Here is a 17722-nt window from a genome sequence, read left to right on the forward strand (position 1 = left end):
CACTCTGTGTGCTGATGTATTAGTGAGAGAAAGGAGAGACATTGGAGAGTTAGGAGGTCTGTAAGCTTGCTACTTGCTGATATTTTTTGCTGAAAAGCACCCCAAAACAGCTCTTTTGAGAGCTACTGTTCTTGTGTTTTTTTTGTGTGTGTGCCACTGACACTGCATATACAGCCCTGTCTGTCGCAGCTTGCCCTTGCTAATTGCTATACTGTGCCCAGCCCAGCACATTCAGTGCCTACCTTTTCACTGCATCTGTGTGACTGCTGCTAATTGTATTATAATACCAGTCACTGCATACCGTTCACTGCACCTGTGTTACTGCACATTGTTTTACCAGCAGACACTGCATACCTTTCACTGCATCTTTGTGACCACACACTGTTTTATATACCAGCAGTCAGTGCATCCATTTTCACTGCACCTGTGTGACTGCACATTGTTATACCAGCAGTCACTGCATACCTTTTCACTGCACCTGTGTGACTGCACATTGTTATACCAGAAGTCACTGCATACCTTTCACTGCATCTGTGTGACAGCACGCTGTTTTATATACCAGCAGTCAGTGCATACCTTTCACTTCATTCCCCCCCCCCCCCCCCCAATATGGACAAAACAACAGGCAGAGGCAGGCCACCCAGGCCAGCAGGTCTGTTCAAGGCCTTGCTGTCGTGACTTTGTGCGGCCCTTGACCAAATTACAGTGTTCAGAAGAAGGCACGTGCCATCAACCCCCAATATTTTCAGGATGTAGTTGACTATGTAACATAGAACACCTCATCTTCCTCATCTTCTGCACGGAAGCGTGACATATATTCCTCCTCCTGCTCTGATTCTGGCACCCCACTTATCACACCATCGGCAGCCATCACCAAAGTGCCATCATCCCAGGGCTCAGCGGTGTGGAATTTTTTTGTGTGTCTGCCTCAGATGAGAGCTATGCCATCTGTACTCTCTGCAACCGGAAATTGAGCCATGGAAAGACCAAGACCCGCATAGGGACAACTGCCTTATGAAGGCACATGATAAAAAAAGCACAAACTGCAATGGGATGACCACCTGAGGAAAAGCAGCACACAAAAGCAAAGGCACACACCACAGTAGAAGATACCAGGCCACAATTATTTCTCAAAAAAGGCGATACCTAAACTGTACCGTGATGTTGAAAGGCAAGTGGTGCCATCTCTGGCACACAGCGTTGAGTCAAGGGTCCATCTGACCACGGATGCCTGGTCTGCAAAGCATGATCAGGCCTGCCCGAAGATTAAGTCAGTCCCCACACACAGCATCTCTGCCTGCACGCCATGTGACTGCCTTCCCCCAGACTAATTCGGTCCCGGCACAGCATCTCTGCCTGCAGGCCGCTTGACTGCCTTTATTGCCACCACTAACAGGGTCCAGGACTCCAGGTGGATTCGTGAATTTTCAAGGCCACTGCTAGCAGCAACCGCTATAATAATTTTTCTGGTGCGTGTACATGCCTGCCTAATTTTTCTGGCTGCATTGCAGCTGCAACAACAAAACAAAAGGCATGTACATGTGCCAATTCCCCTTCCTGATCATTACCTTGCCGCGGTGAAGGGGCTTGCGTATCACAATGAAGCAATGACCACCGGCTATATGAGTGTGTTGGGGGGCACACCTGACCCAAGATAATAAGGTTGTTGCTTCATTGTGGACAGACCAAATTCAATAAGCTGGACACTCAGAGACTGTTGTTCTGTCATTGAGCTACCTCAGCCTGACCATATGGGCTTGAAAACCGCCATCGCCTGCACTCTCGCCATGGTGCTCACCAGTCCAGCACGGCCATCACTATGCAAACAGCTGTTTGCGGTGCGTTACACAGTGAGTTTGGTCTGTCAGTGTGAAGCAGTACACTAATTACACTACCTGATTGATATATACACACGCAAGATGTTTTAAAGCACTTTATGCCTACAATTTAACAATGCAATGTGATTTCTGCCCTTAAAACCCTTTCTGCATCAAACCCGTAATTTTTCCCGAAGTCTTTTGCCGTATATCCCACTCCGCCATGCCCCCTTTCAGGTGTTAGACCCCTTGAAACATCTTTACAATCAATTTTGAATTAGTGTTTGTAGTTTTGAAAGTTTGCCTGCCGATTGAAGTCTATTGCAGTTCGCATGGTTTGCGCAAACGCAAACTTTTGCAGAAGTTCGCATTCGATGTCCGCGAACCTAAAATCGGAGGTGCGAGCCATCTCTAACTGCTACCCCTATTTGACAACAGACTGTTTTATAGCTGTGCTTAACTAACCATAGAGACAATGACGTAGCTACAGACCTTGGGGCCCCGATGTGGAATTAGGACCGGACACCCCCCTCCACCACCACCACAGTATGGTAAGATAGATGTGCCCCCTCCCACCCCTGTATAGTAGCTAGATGTTCCCCCCTCCCACCCCAGTATGGTAGCTAGATGTGTCCCCCTTCCTCAACCCCATGCCACCTCCACCCCTGTATGGTAGCTAGATGCCCTTGTCCCCGTAATACCCTTTCATTTCCAGTTCCATTCACGTGTTTTCTACTGAACTGCTGGGAAATGTAGTGTGTTCTTATAGCTTTGGAAGTCACATGGTCTACTGATTGGCCCACCCAACAGCTAAGTCTAGACAGGACAGGAAACAGGGTGCTTCATAGTTCTAAGCAAATTTCTCCAAAGAAATATTTTGTTCAGCGTTGTTTATATTCACCCTTCATACTGATTGTTGTTAGAATTTGCCTTGTTGAGTTGGGTTTTAAAATCGATACCTACACAGAGGACATGAATGTAAAATGGCTCAGCAATCCCTCTACTGATGTGATGTATGGGCAGATTATGTGCTGGCTGGCTCTGCTGAGCTCACTCATTTTAATCAAATATGATTTCGCAAGGCTGGGCATTCACCGCACTGACTTGGTTGATATCTGTTATTTAGGTGGAAATGTGCAACACCTAACTTTTTTATAGAGTATTGATTTCTTGCAGGACACATCAGACAAATTGGCACCTTTACAACAAAACTTTGTGTTAAGAATAAAGAGGATACGCTTTCAAGAAAGTCTTATATCTAGTATATCCTCGGGGATGGAAAAATCCGACGGCGCGTTCACGGGCAGATAGGCGTCTGTTTCTTGCTTTCTGATGTGTTGAACACATTTTGGTACATGAAATACGGGGAAAAGATGAAAAAAAAATAGCAAAAATACCCACTATTGTGTCCTCTCCCTAAGAAAAAAAAACATAAAAACAAGTATCTACATCATTGATGTAGATTCTTGCCTCAACATGCGCCAGAAAATAGACCTACCAAACAGGTCTGCTCAAGTGATGTCAAGTCAACCTATCTACTCACCTTTTCCTGCCTTTTTATTTATAAAAACGTATGTAAAATTTCGAGTAGAAAGAGAGAAAGTTAGAAGACAGACTTAGTTGCGTTTAGGGATGGTCAGAAATGCCAATTTCCGATTCCGCGGTAAATCCGCATTCCGTCATTGCCAATTACCGATTCTGCTTTCCACTACCAATTTCCGCATTCCAATGCGGAATTTCCGCCGGAAATCGCGGAAATTCCACCCAACTTTAACATCGATTTTCTCAAAAACTATAGGGTCTTTTTGAAAAAAAAATTTGCATCTTGTTCACAAGATTCGGTTTAATAAACCCAGAAAATTTGGTGTTTCTAGGACTTACGGGGGCTTTGCTATTAACCGCTAAAGTCGGCATATTTTTACTGTAATGTAAAATGCAGAAAATAGGCAGATATTTATTAAACTGAATCTTGTGAACAAGATGAAAAATAAAAAGTTTTCAAAAAGACCTTATAGTTTTTGAGAAAATCGATGTTAAAGTAAGCAGAAATTTCTGCGATTTCCGGCGGAAATTTCCATGATTTCCGGCGGAAATCCGCCTACCGCACTTGCATTACCGATTTCCACATTCCGATGCGGAAATGCAATTTCCGATCGTAATTTCGGAAATTGCCTTTCCGCGGAATCCAAATGAGCATCCCTAGTTGCGTTATCTTCAGTGGTGTTCAGCAAGATTTTGGATATCCGAACTACCCAGATAATCCGAACTTTTTCCACTATCCGAACTTTGAATATCAAGTCGGATATTTTTTAAAATCCGAATAGACTATCCGAGCAAACTCGGATTTCCTATCTGAAATCCGAAATCCGGGCGGATAGTTAGTTCAGATATCCGAGCAGAAGCCAAAATCACCTTCAATGGCAAAAATCCCTTTCGAAGAGAGAGAGAGATCCGGCCGGATATCCAGGATATTGGGTTCAGGTATCCGAGTTTACTTGGATACCAAAAAGTTCGTATTCGGATATCCGATTCGGATCCGGATATCTGGGTATCCGGATCCGAATCAATTCGGATTTTAAAAAGGAGTATCTGAGCATCCCTAGTTATCTTTCCTGATTCCGGTCGTTTTAATTAGCTTTTTGCTTCTAACCCTTATAAAATTTGAATACAATTTAAAGAGAATCTGTATTGTTAAAATCGCTCAAAAGTAAACATACCAGTGCGTTAGGGGACATCTCCTATTACCGTCTGTCACAATTTCGCCGCTCCTCGCCACATTAAAAGTGGTTAAAAACAGTTTTAAAAAGTTTGTTTGTAAACAAACAAAATGGCCACCAAAACAGGAAGTAGGTTGATGTACAGTATGTCCACACATAGAAAATACGTCCATACACAAGCAGGCTGTATACAGCATTCCTTTTGAATCTCAAGAGATCATTTGTGTGTTTCTTTCCCCCATGCACTGAAGTTTCAGGCTGCTCTTTTCTTCCTGCAAACAGCTTTGCCCTTGTTTGTAATTCCTCAGTATGTGAAAGCCCAGCCAGCTCAGAGGACAGTTTATCAAGCTTGTAAAAGATAAGAGAGAAGAGAGAAGCTGCTCTAATCTAAATATCACACAGGCAGTGTGCAGAGAGGGGCCTGAAAGGGTGAGTTCATAGCAGAACCACAACACTGAAGAACTTGGCAGCCTTCCAGACACAGGCCGACAAGTCTGACAGGGGAAAGATACATTGATTTATTACAGAGACTGTGATAGTATGAAGTGCTGCAGTTGGCCAGAACACATTAGAATAGCTTTTGGAACTTGTAGGATGATAAAAAACATGATGCAATTTTTGTTACGGAGTCTCTTTAAATTATGATTATCTTTTTCCTGTTTTCACGTCAAATGTCCTTTAATCTGTTTATATTATGTATGTCTGCCTCTGCAATCCAGTGGTCTGTGTAGCCTTTCATACAAAAATGTTTAAAAAAAAACAACAAAATATTTAGGCCAGAGAAGGTCAATGGGATGCTAGTAATTTCTGCTTACATGCAGGTTTAAAGCGGGAATGTCAGCCACAAAATCAATTTCCATTTACCCACTGCTCTGCGTTTATTATGCAGCCTGCATCCTGACCCTGTATTGCAAGCATTCCAATATAATCATAAATGTTTCTGCTGTAATAAATCTTATCTCATTCAGTCTTGCTCTGTTTGGTATATTGCTGAGGAGTAGAGTTGGGCCGAACCTCCGATTTTAGGTTCGCGAATCTGGTTCGCGAACTTCCGCGGAAGGTTCGGTTCGCGTTAAAGTTCGCGAACCGCAATAGACTTCAATGGGGATGCGAACTTTGAAAAAAAAAATTATTATGCTGGCCACAAAAGTGATGGAAAAGATGTTTCAAGGGGTCTAACACCTGGAGGGGGGCATGGCGGAGTGGGATACATGCCAAAAGTCCCGGGGAAAAATCTGGATTTGACGCAAAGCAGCGTTTTAAGGGCAGAAATCACATTGAATGCTAAATGACAGGCCTAAAGTTCTTTCAAACATCTTGCATGTGTATACATCAATCAGGTAGTGTAATTAAGGTACTGCTTCACACTGACACACCAAACTCACCGTGTAACGCACCGCAAACAGCTGTTTGTGTAGTGACGGCCGTGCTGGACTGGTGCGCACCATGGCGAGAGTGCAGGTTTTGGTGGCTTTACAGCCCATATGGTCGCCTGGCTGATGTAGCTGAATGACAGAACAGTGACTGTCCAGCTGATCAAATTTGGTCTGACCACAATGAGGCGGGTTCACTGAACAGGTATACAGTGGCGGGTCCACTGAACAGAACAGGTATGCAGTGGCGGGTTCACTGAACAGGTATACAGTGGCGGGTCCACTGAACAGAACAGGTATGCAGTGGCGGGTTCACTGAACAGGTATACAGTGGCGGGTCCACTGAACAGAACAGGTATGCAGTGGCAGGTTCACTGAACAGGTATGCAGTGGTGGGTTCACAGAACAGGTATGCAGTGGTGGGTTCACAGCACAGGTATGCAGTGGTGGGTTCAATGAACAGGTATACAGTGGCGGGTCCATTGTTGCCAACTCATCCCTTTAATTACTGACACATATGAATTATACAGGTTTCGTGGCTAGGTAGATGCAGTTAAGGCACTGATTATGTGTAAGTAGCCCCAGAACCTGTATAACTTAGATGTGTCAGTAATTAAAGGGATGAGTTGGCAACACTGGGCGGGTCCACTGAACAGAACAGGTATGCAGTGGCAGGTTCACTGAACAGGTATGCAGTGGTGGGTTCACAGCACAGGTATGCAGTGGTGGGTTCACAGAACAGGTATGCAGTGGTGGGTTCACAGCACAGGTATGCAGTGGTGGGTTCAATGAACAGGTATACAGTGGCGGGTCCACTGAACAGAACAGGTATGCAGTGGCAGGTTCACTGAACAGGTATGCAGTGGTGGGTTCACAGAACAGGTATGCAGTGGTGGGTTCACAGCACAGGTATGCAGTGGTGGGTTCAATGAACAGGTATACAGTGGCGGGTCCACTGAACAGAACAGGTATGCAGTGGCAGGTTCACTGAACAGGTATGCAGTGGTGGGTTCACAGCACAGGTATGCAGTGGTGGGTTCACAGAACAGGTATGCAGTGGTGGGTTCACAGCACAGGTATGCAGTGGTGGGTTCAATGAACAGGTATACAGTGGCGGGTCCACTGAACAGAACAGGTATGCAGTGGCAGGTTCACTGAACAGGTATGCAGTGGTGGGTTCACAGCACAGGTATGCAGTGGTGGGTTCACTGAACAGGTATGCAGTGGTGGGTTCACAGCACAGGTATGCAGTGGTGGGTTCACAGCACAGGTATGCAGTGGTGGGTTCACAGCACAGGTATGCAGTGGTGGGTTCACAGCACAGGTATGCAGTGGTGGGTTCACAGAACAGGTATGCAGCCAGACAGGAACAAGTTAAGCCTAACTAATCTTTCCCTGAGAGACAGTCTGCAGCAGCTCGCCCTACTCTCCCTAACGCAGGCAGCACACGAGTGACCGTAATGGCCGCCGCTGCCTGCCTTATATAAGGGGGGGTGGGGCTCCAGGGGCTAGTGTAGCCTAATTGGCTACACTGGGCCTGCTGACTGTGATGTAGAGGGTCAAAGTTGACCCTCCATGTGCATTATGGGGCGAACCGAACTTCCGCAAAGGTTCGCCTGCGGGACGCGAACGCGAACCACCGAAGTTCGCGTGGAACCGTTCGCAGGCGAACCGTTCGGCCCAACTCTACTGAGGAGATGGAAGCTTGTTATCTCCCCTCACACATTCGTGCTCCTCACTGATTGGTTGAGGGCAGTTCAGTGTGACACAAGTCTGAGAAGGGAAATACACCTCACCCCTCTGCACAAGCTGCTGAAATACAATCTATGATGCGCTCACATGTGTTTACAAAGCAAGCTAGATATGACAGTGCAGCTTCAGGAAGAGTAAGGGAGGAAATCACACCAGGATTGGCTTCAGTCAGAGGTAGTAAAGATGGCAAATGCCTGGAATAGTTTTCTCTTTATTTACATATGTTATGTAAGTAGAACAAGTATTTATCTACTTCTATATGTGTTTTTTCTCCTTGGATAGTATGGCTGTCCCTGCTGCTTTAATGCAAGTTGTACTCCGCTTGAAACTTGAGCCAATCCACTGGACTTCTGGCCAATTTTGACTGGCAATCCAGAATTATTAGCATCTCCGACCTCGGCCTTCTTTAATAAAGACCTTCCAAGCAGATTCTGCAGCTTACATAATCCTTCCCAAACTTTCTGAATAACATTAGGTAAGAGAAATAGAATGTAATCGTCTGTGGCTGAAAGTGACAGTAATAGGCCAAGAAGTCACGATGTGTAACAGGCTTGTCATTTCCATGACAAAGGGGAACTTTCCGCTGTATCACAGAGGCTGGCTTCATAAATCAATTTAAAAAAAAGAGAAACAAAAATCTACCAGCTGAAGAAGTGGAGGAACTGAAGCATCTGTGCCTTTTGCCTTTTGATTTGCATGGCAGTCAAAAGCTAAGAATCTCTTACTTTTGTCTTGCATTAAAAAAAAATGATTAATTTTTCCTCTTCTGTCCCTCAGAATTCCATGGCTTAAAGCAGGATTGTCAGCCATCCAATCAAATTCCATTTACCCACTGCTCTGTTTATTATGTAGTGTACATCCTGATGCTGCATTGCAAGCATTCCAATATAATCATAAATGTGTCTGCTGTAATGAATCTTATCTCACTCAGTCTGGCTCTATTTTTGTACATTGCCGACAGGAGGGAAGTTTGTCATCTCCCCACCCACATTTCTGCTCCTCACTGATTGGCTGAGGACAGTTCAGTGTGACACGAGGCTGAGAAGGGAGAAGCTGCTTAAATACGATCTATGCTGTGCTTACATGTTTTTACAAAGCAAGCTAGATATGACAGTGCACTTTTTAGGAGAAAAAAAAAGAGTAAGAGAGAAAATAGCATCAGGATTGGCTTCAGCCAGAATAAGTAAACATGGAAATGCCAGGAACAGTTTTCTCTCTATTTACTATATGAAACTCACTGAAATCAAAATGTGGTCAGTACAATACATATGTTATGTAAGTAGAACAAGTATTTATCTATCTATATATGTGTTGTTGTTTTTCCCTGGGATAGTATGGCTGTCCCAGCTGCTTAAAATATGAAACCTCAAGAATAGGGTCGTGAATGATCATTTTGGTGTCCTAGGCAAGGCACCCAACTCACTGTCACCTTAACCTTTTCGGGACCGCCTCTATGAGATCCTACGCCGCACTTGTGGCTGTTCTAGCCTGATGCGGCGTAGGATCTACGCCGGCCCGCAGTTTCCGCTCCCGACGCGATCGTGCGCACCCGGAGGGGGAGATTAAGCTGTCATATGACAGCCGACATCTCCCCCGAGTAATCAGCAGCCATCGCGTATGGCTGCTGATCACATGATCACTACGATCGCCGTCGGATCGTAGTGATCAGTTTGACAGCTGCAGCGGCAGGGGGGGAAAGAAGAGGATCCACTTACCTCCCTGCCTTTCCCGCGACGATCGGCACCCCCCTCCGCTCTGGCCGGCATCTCCGCTCCGTCTGACGTCAGCGCTGGGTCCCGGCTTGATGACGTCATCAAGCCGCGACCCGGAACTGAACGTCAGACAGAACGGAGATGCCGGCTGGAGAAGAGGGTCCTGTGCGGCTCATCGCTGGAGCCTGGAAGGTAAGTGAAGGCTGCTGGCAGAAGGGGGGCCCAGGCCACCATGGGGGGACACAAATCCAGGCAGCCACAGACGGAATCCGGCCGCCTGACCCCCCCAAACGTGCGCACACCCTTCCCGCGCAAAATGCCTGGTCCTTAAGGGGGGGTAGGTGGCTGGTCCCGAAAAGGTTAACATACAATGCTGCACCGGTTCATGGGAACCTTCAATGACATGTGACTTAATGAGATAGACCAGGCATGGGCAAACTTGGCCCTCCAGCTGTTGAGGAACTACAAGTCCCACAATGCATTGCAGGAGTCTGACAGCCACAGTCATGACTCATAAAGGCAAATGCATTGTGGGATTTGTAGTTCCTTAAAGAGACACTGAAGCGAAAAAAAAATTATGATATTATGATTTGTATGTGTAGTACAGCTAAGAAATAAAACATTAAGATCAGATACATCAGTCTAATTGTTTCCAGTACAGGAAGAGTTACGAAACTCCATTTGTTATCTCTATGCAAAAAAGCCATTGAGCTCTACGACTTTCAAAGTCGTGGAGAGGGCTGTTATCTGACTTTTATTATCTCAACTGTTCCTGAACTATTTACTTTTTCTCTGTCAGAGGAAAGGTCATTAGTTCACAGACTGCTCTGAAAGAATCATTTTGAATGCTGAGTGTTGTGTAATCTGCACATATTATAGAATGATGCAATGTTAGAAAAAAACACTATATACCTGAAAATAAAAATATTAGAATATTTTCTTTGCTGCTAATCTTCGAGTAATTATTCATAGTACACAACCAATTCACTATATCATATTTTTTTTTTCGCTTCAGTGTCTCTTTAACAGCTGGAGGGCCAAGTTTGCCCATGCCTGACATAGACACATGGATGTACAGTGGCAAGCATAGAAATAAATATGCTGTGTTCCTTTTCTTCTTTCTCTCCCTGAAAGAGTTAATATTTAGCTATGCAACTGACAGTTTCTCTCCAGTCAGGACCCAGTAGGACTGTAGCGTCCCTCCAGTTCCGGACTCTTACTTCTTACCGCCCAAGGCCCACTATCACCAGTCGCCCTTAACCAAACAGAATCCTACCACCAAAAGGATTGGTTGGCGCAAATCCCACCAAACGACTGTTGTCCGCTATGGCAGTGTGTGTGTGGAAAAGTTACTCCCGTGTCCAAAAGTTACTCTCCTCGGTAACATGATGTGATGTGAACCATCACAGAAGGAACTGACAAATCAAACAACGGTCTGCAGAGATAGACGTGGTGCGAGCCATCCACCAGGCCCACGTAGTCAGAAGTGGCTTATGATTGGATGGTGGAAAGTGCCGACAACGCGGAAAAGCCCGGGCCCACCACGGTTTCCGTGGTATTGTGATGTGGGCCACTCAAGGCATGTAATGCACACTGGCCAATCAAGAACCAGCAAATGGGGACTGTGATAGGCTGCAGTCAATATAAGTTGCCTTGCCTTCTATACTATTCTCTAGCACTACCATGGGTCTCTACAACCTCCCCACGCCACGTGAGTGCCAGAACCAGCTGTCCATAACCGGACACAGCCGCTGCTGTGTGCAACTGTGGATGTGGAAACTCTGAAGCAGGGTGGCTTCAGACTGGGTCTGGTTCCCTACTAAACCCACACTGTTCACACGTGCTTGTTTAACTGAGTGCAGCTTCATGCAGCACAAGCAGCTGCCAGATGGTAGGAATAGGGTGGTCAGCAAGCCTCCCGACTGTTTCATTTGTTTTGACACTTAACCTGCAAATAGAGCCCACTACCCGCAGCCCTCCCCTTACTTATCTAGCGCCCTGGGTCATGGCCTATATGGCCTTGCCAGAAATCTGGTCATACGTCCCTCACTGATAAGGAATTACAGCCATAAAACACATTCATGGCAGGGAACTGGACTTATGAGAGCAGGTGATGCATTGTTATGTAAATTAACACAGTAGCGGCCGTGAGTGAAGTATCGGGGTAGCGATAATTCACTTGAGCAGGACCACCCACATTAATGTTACGGGAATTGCTAAGGAAGCAATGCGCGTGCGCGTAACTAAGGAAGGCACGCTCCTTACATGGCAGCGAGCACTGCTATGTAAGGCATGCATTGCACACACTACAGAACATTAAGCTGCGCTGCTCTATGAATCAAGCCCAATGAGACAATGGACAGACTGTGTCATTAGGCTGAGACGAAACAATACATTTACTTTTCATGTTTTTAAACATATTATAAAACTGTCAGAGTAATTTTTTTAGGATAGGAGGATCGATACAATTATTTACCTCATCAGTTTGTTTTTTACTTGAAAGCCCAGTATGTACGCTACATTTCCATCCAGGGGTGTTGCTAGCCCCAAAGATCAGTGGCCTGTGCCCTGGATCTATTCTGTGATGCCCCCGATGTCCCCCAGGCAGCGGACGAGAGTACTTACATCCGGCCACTTGGTCTCCAGATTCTGCAGACATCTTCTTTTCTGGGCTTCTCCCTCTAGTGTCTGAGAATGAATCAGAAGCTAGAGCTGCTAGCGTCTGATTCTCGGATGCTAGGGGAAGAATCGACAGCTACAGAGGATGTTTCCAGACTTGGAAAGTGGATGGCGGAGATGAGTAGTTCCTCCTGCAGTGTTACTTTGCTGGGGGGGGGGGGGGGGGTGTCAGGGGGAACAGTGAGGACACAAACAACTATGCAAGCTCCAGGCACCACAGCTTCCAGCATGTCACCACAACACCCAGCATGCGTCGTAGAGATACCACAGCGCCCAACATGTCCCATATGTTTAAGTGACACTGCCTATTTATATGATGTGCTGCATTTAATTGTTTTCTTTGTTAGTGGAAAGGGGGGCTTCACTTAACATTTTGCTGGGCAGGCCTACTTAGACCAGTGACCACTATTAATTTCACGTAAATTTGGCCGCACCCGTGGCCACACCCACATTCTGGTACATGGCCACACCCATTTTTTTCAGCTGGGGTGTCCAAAACTGCTCCGGATCTTATAGGATCCTAGCAACGCCCCTGCTTCCATCCCTTCCTTTCATGTAATCATCAGCGATGTACAATAATTCTATAAAAAAAGAGAGAGAGAGAGTGTGTGCTTAGCATGGTTTTTTGTTGCTCCTTCCAGTAGGTGGTACTCAAGGCAACTTCATGGTTTGCATTTACCTAAAAACGGCCCTGCTAAGGACAGGTGTGATCCCCCAGGTGGTCTTCAGAACAGGAGATGATGCACAGCATTAAAGAGAACCCGAGGTGGAATTTTATTATATTAGTGGGGCACAGAGGCTGGTTGTGCACACTAACACCAGCCTCTGTTGCCCCATGCTATGCCTCCAAGACCCCCCTGTGCGCCGCTATACCCCCCGCAGTGCTTGCGACACGCAGCGTGTCGCCAGCACAATGTTTACCTATGCCTGTCTGTTAGCGCCGCTCCCCCGCCTCCTCCGTGTCGGCGCTACCCGCCGCGTCACTTCCCTCCAATCAGCGGGAGGGAAGGGACACGGGCGGGTAGCGCCGATGCGGGGGAGCGGCGCTGACAGACAGCGCTTAGGTAAACATTGTGCTGGCGACACGCTGCGTGTCGCCAGCACTGCGGGGGGTATAGCGGCGCACAGGGGGGTCTTGGAGGCACAGCATGGGGCAACAGAGGCTGGTGTTAGTGTGCACAACCAGTCTCTGTGCCCCACTAACATAATAAAATCCCACCTCGGGTTCTCTTTAAACATTTGAAAATAGATGACACAAAGAACTACAAATTGTAATGGTACAAGATTTTTGTTATGTCATCTTTATCTATTGGTGGAGTTGGTTGTGTTGATCCAGGGATTTCATCTGATTGCCATCTGGAGTCAGGAAGGATTTTTTTCCCTTTAGGGGCTAATTGGACCATGCCTTGTAAGGGTTTTTCGCCCTCCTCTGGATCAACAGGGATATGTGAGGGAGCAGGGTGGTGTTGTACTTTGTTCTCTGGTTGAACTCGATGGACGTATGTCTTTTTTCAACCCAAATAACTATGTAACTATGTAACTACAGTATTGTATTGCTGTTAAAAATTGCTGTTAAAAATAAAGAAACAATATCTGTACACGGAATTGTGTAGTTAGAGTAAAAATGCCTTTGTGACATACTCAGGGTTTTGATTTTTTTTTTAACTCAGACAATCTTTATCAGACGTTTTGCTAATTTAACATTTTGTTCCAAGTAACTACCCCCAGAAGGCATTGGTACACAAAAGAAATCAGACCTTTTCCCAGTAAGCCCCTATTAGCCAGAATTTGGAACAGCTGTACCTCTGCACTTAGCTGTTCCTAACAAAAGGAGATAATTGAGTACATTTATAGTATTCCAAAGCCAGGGTTTATTAAAATGGCAACATATGCGGGATGGGAAACAGAGAGAGAGATCTGTCAGCAGCACTCAGTTCAAGCATCCCATTAGTCAGCCTCATGAAGGGCTTACTGCTTGACATTATACACAAAAAAATATCAAAAAACAGGATATTAAAGGGTACCTGAACCATCCAAAAATAAGCAAAATAAACATTTTCTAAAGTGTTCATTCTCTGAACCTCGGTTGGACGAGGAAGGATTCAGTAGTTTTGTTGATGGTTCTCTTGGACCCTAGCCCACAATTCTCACTCAGGGGCCTCTGCAGTGGTGCAGAGGCCAGAGAATGACAGCAGACAGGCATGCCTATAGGCAGAAACTGGGGTGCTTTGGGCATAGCTAAGGAGTATTTTGGAAAGCAGCCAACATAAATGAGTATGAAAGTCTGCTCCTAACGTAGCCTTACAATCAGTTAAATTTATCTTTAGCCACTTAGTGATCGCAACTGCTGGCGATTAGCAAATGGATTCCACTGTTGCTTTGTCAATCGATCGGCAGGTGCAAGATAAATGTGTGAGCCCCAGCCCTTTGTGCTATGGGGGGGGGGGGGATTCTTACTTTAGTAACTATAACCTCACTAAGGTCTCTTTCACATGTTTCTGATTGTATTGGCAAATCACAAACACTGAAAAATGCAGCATGCAACAATTTTCTGGTTGGTCAAATAATGAAGCCACCGGTGGAAAAAGAGTACCGCAATGACCATGCTATGGCGGTGCTCTTGTGATCTGTAAAAATCAGAAAACGCAATCATAAATGCAGCCAGTGTAAAAGGGCCCTTGCTGGCTACTTAAATGACACCAAACAATTGTGTTAGCATCAAACAGCAGCATTAACACCAAATTGGGCGCATGTGGCTTCTGGAGCCGCCATAGACTTTAACTGAAAATATCGGCAAGCCGGCTACAAAAGGGAAATTTGGGCGCCAGGCAGTGCCTGATAATTATCATTTTTTTGCAGGTTTTCTTCTCTGTTTTTAAGCTGGCGAAGCGCCCGGGAATTATTATTTTCAGCTGTTTCTTGTGCAGGTTAGGGTTAGTCATCAGGAAGGGTGTTTGTGGGGGGCGGGTGGTTAGAGATAGGTGTTGGGAAGGGGGTTTCTGAAGGAGGCAGTTAGTGTTAGGCACAACCAAGGGGGGGTCTTAGGGTTAGACACCATCAGGGGGGTCTCAGGGTTAGGCACCACCAGGAGGGGTCTTAGGGTTAGGCACCACCAGGGGGGTCTTAAGGTTAGGCACCACCAGGAGGGGTCTTAGGGTTAGACCCCACCAGGGGGGTCTCAGGGTTAGACACCACCAGGGGGGTCTCAGGGTTAGGCACCACCAGGAGGGGTCTTAGGGTTAGGCACTGCCAGGGGGGGTCTTAGGGTTAGGCCCCACTAGGGGTGGTCTTAGGGTTAGGCACCACCAGGAGGGGTCTTAGGGTTAGGCACCACTAGGGGTGGTCTTAGGGTTAGGCACCACCAGGGGGGTCTTAAGGTTAGGCACCACCAGGAGGGGTCTTAGGGTTAGACCCCACCAGGGGGGTCTCAGGGTTAGACACCACCAGGGGGGTCTCAGGGTTAGGCACCACCAGGAGGGGTCTTAAGGTTAGGCATTACCAGGGGGGGTCTTAGGGTTAGCCACCACCAGGGGGGCTTAGGCATCGGTAGTGAAGGGTTCTGTGTGAGAGTAGGGTTAGGTTTTTCTATAGTAAAATATCGCTAACAATTACCGATATTTTACTAATGAAAATTAACGCTTTAAACAGTAGCGTATCGGTAAATTACCGATATTCTGCTATCGGCACCGTATCCTTCACTTACACATTAACACCACCCACATGTTACCACGCCGGAAACTTTTCCTAATCTCAATGATGAATTCACAAAAGAAGCGACTGCTTTGATAAATTAGGATAAAATAAGTGCTCAAACCGAAATCATAAACCCATAAAAGACAATCGGAAGAGCGTTCATTAAACAGGTGCCCGCTCCTCCGCTAATCACCCTGGAACGGCGCCAGCTGCTGAAATGCCTTCGTAAAATCAATTACAGCGCTATTTACAAGCTGCTTCCTCCCTGGCCAGGGGCTGGCACAGCTCGGCTGGCTGGCACAGTAGGACGGTCGGCCTGACCTCATTTATTCCCCGCGGCGTCACACGGCCAAAGCGACAAAACAAAGCTATTCTATTTCCAACGTATGTTAGGAAACATGAAGAGTAGACAGATCAGCAACTATCCAAAAAGGAAGGGGTGTGAAGTAGGGCGTGAAAACCAATAAAATACATTCTATACTATTGCTGTCAAATCTGGCTTTTATAGTTAAAGGGCAACTGTAGAAAGGGATATGGAGGCTGCCATATTTATTTCCTTTTAAACAATACCAGTTGCCTGGCAGCCCTGCTGCTCTATTTGGTTGCAGTAGTGTCTGCATAATACCCGAAATAAGCATGCAGCTAATCTTGTCAGATCTGACAATAATGTCAGAAACACCTGATCTGCTGCATGCTTGTTCAGTGGCTGTGGCTAAAAATATTAGAGGCAGAGGATCAGCAGGACAGCCAGGGAACTGGTATTGCTTAAAAGGAAATCAATATGGCAGCCTCCATATCCCTCATGCTACAGTTGTCCTTTAGAGCAATCAGAGGTGCCTGGCTCGTCTACTGACCACATATACTATTGCTCCGTTGTTATTGCCTGATGAAGCGGGAACAAACCTGCGAAACGTGTTGCATATTTGGAGTTCATAAATAAAGTATATTGACTGTCTTTACTACAGTCGTTGTGTGTCTACTTGGAGGAGGTAAGTCCACCACTACCTCCTCTATTTACCAAGAATTTGTTTTTTTAAGCTCATTTAGCTTCCTTTTGTCCTTTTTGCGCCTCTGTTCTCCTGCATAATTTAGAGCAATCCCGATCCCAAAAACACAGGTTAAAAAAAACATACTTACCACCGCTCCTTACTTACCACCGCCTACTCCTGTGGCCAGCAATCAGTCAGTTTCATTTTTAGCAACCCCGAGGTCACGACGTTGCAGCTCGCCTCTCTGCTTCTGCTCATAGAGCAGAGATGTGGACGAGAGCATGGGGGTGCAGCATAGGGGCAGGGGAGAGGGGAGGGATAGAGGCGGGCAGGGCCGAATTTACCATAAGGCATTGTAGGCACATGCCTACAGGCTCCTTATGAGGGAGAGGCGCTTCCCTCCCCAAGTGTCCCCCTACCCATTGGGGGGCTACTTAATACTAAGGTGTAGGCACATCTGCCTCCCTATACTTGGGGTGGGGACACATCTACTACATAGATTAATGGGTTTACCAAATGGGGAGGAGGGATGCCTACCTAATATGAGGGTGTGGCCTGAGTTGAGGGGCGGGGTTTAGGGCACCAGAACGCCTGTGTCTACAGGCTCCTCAGCTGTAAATCCGGCTCTGGAGGCGGGGTAGAGGCGCGCACAGAGGTGGGGATCGGGAAAGAGCGTTTACAGGAGTGCCTCTCCTTCTAGGGACGCCCTTTCCCCTATTTATCTAGCAGCAATCCCATTGATGGCATTTTCAGGGGTCCACAGCGGAAAGAAGGGGGGATAGAGAGTGGCGCAGAGAGGACACAGAGGCATGTCATTAAGCAAAGAACACGCCTCTGCGTCCCATGTGTATTCCCAAAAAATGCCTCAGGTACACTTTAAAGAGACACTGAAGCAAAAAAAAAAAAATCATGATATAATGAATTGGTTGTTTAGTACGGATAATTACTAGAACATTAGTAGCAAAGAAAATATTCTCATATGTATCTTTT

The 17722-nt window shown here is 46.3% G+C and overlaps 1 protein-coding gene across 3 annotated transcripts in view; it reads left to right on the forward strand.

The window, feature by feature from the left end:
* The window catches only part of GRAP2 (GRB2 related adaptor protein 2), a 504271-nt gene that overhangs the window by 322087 nt on the left and 164462 nt on the right, over positions 1–17722 (forward strand). The window lies entirely within an intron of this gene.

Source organism: Hyperolius riggenbachi, chromosome 9, assembly GCF_040937935.1.
Source record: "Hyperolius riggenbachi isolate aHypRig1 chromosome 9, aHypRig1.pri, whole genome shotgun sequence".
Classification (NCBI taxonomy): Eukaryota; Metazoa; Chordata; class Amphibia; order Anura; family Hyperoliidae; genus Hyperolius; species Hyperolius riggenbachi.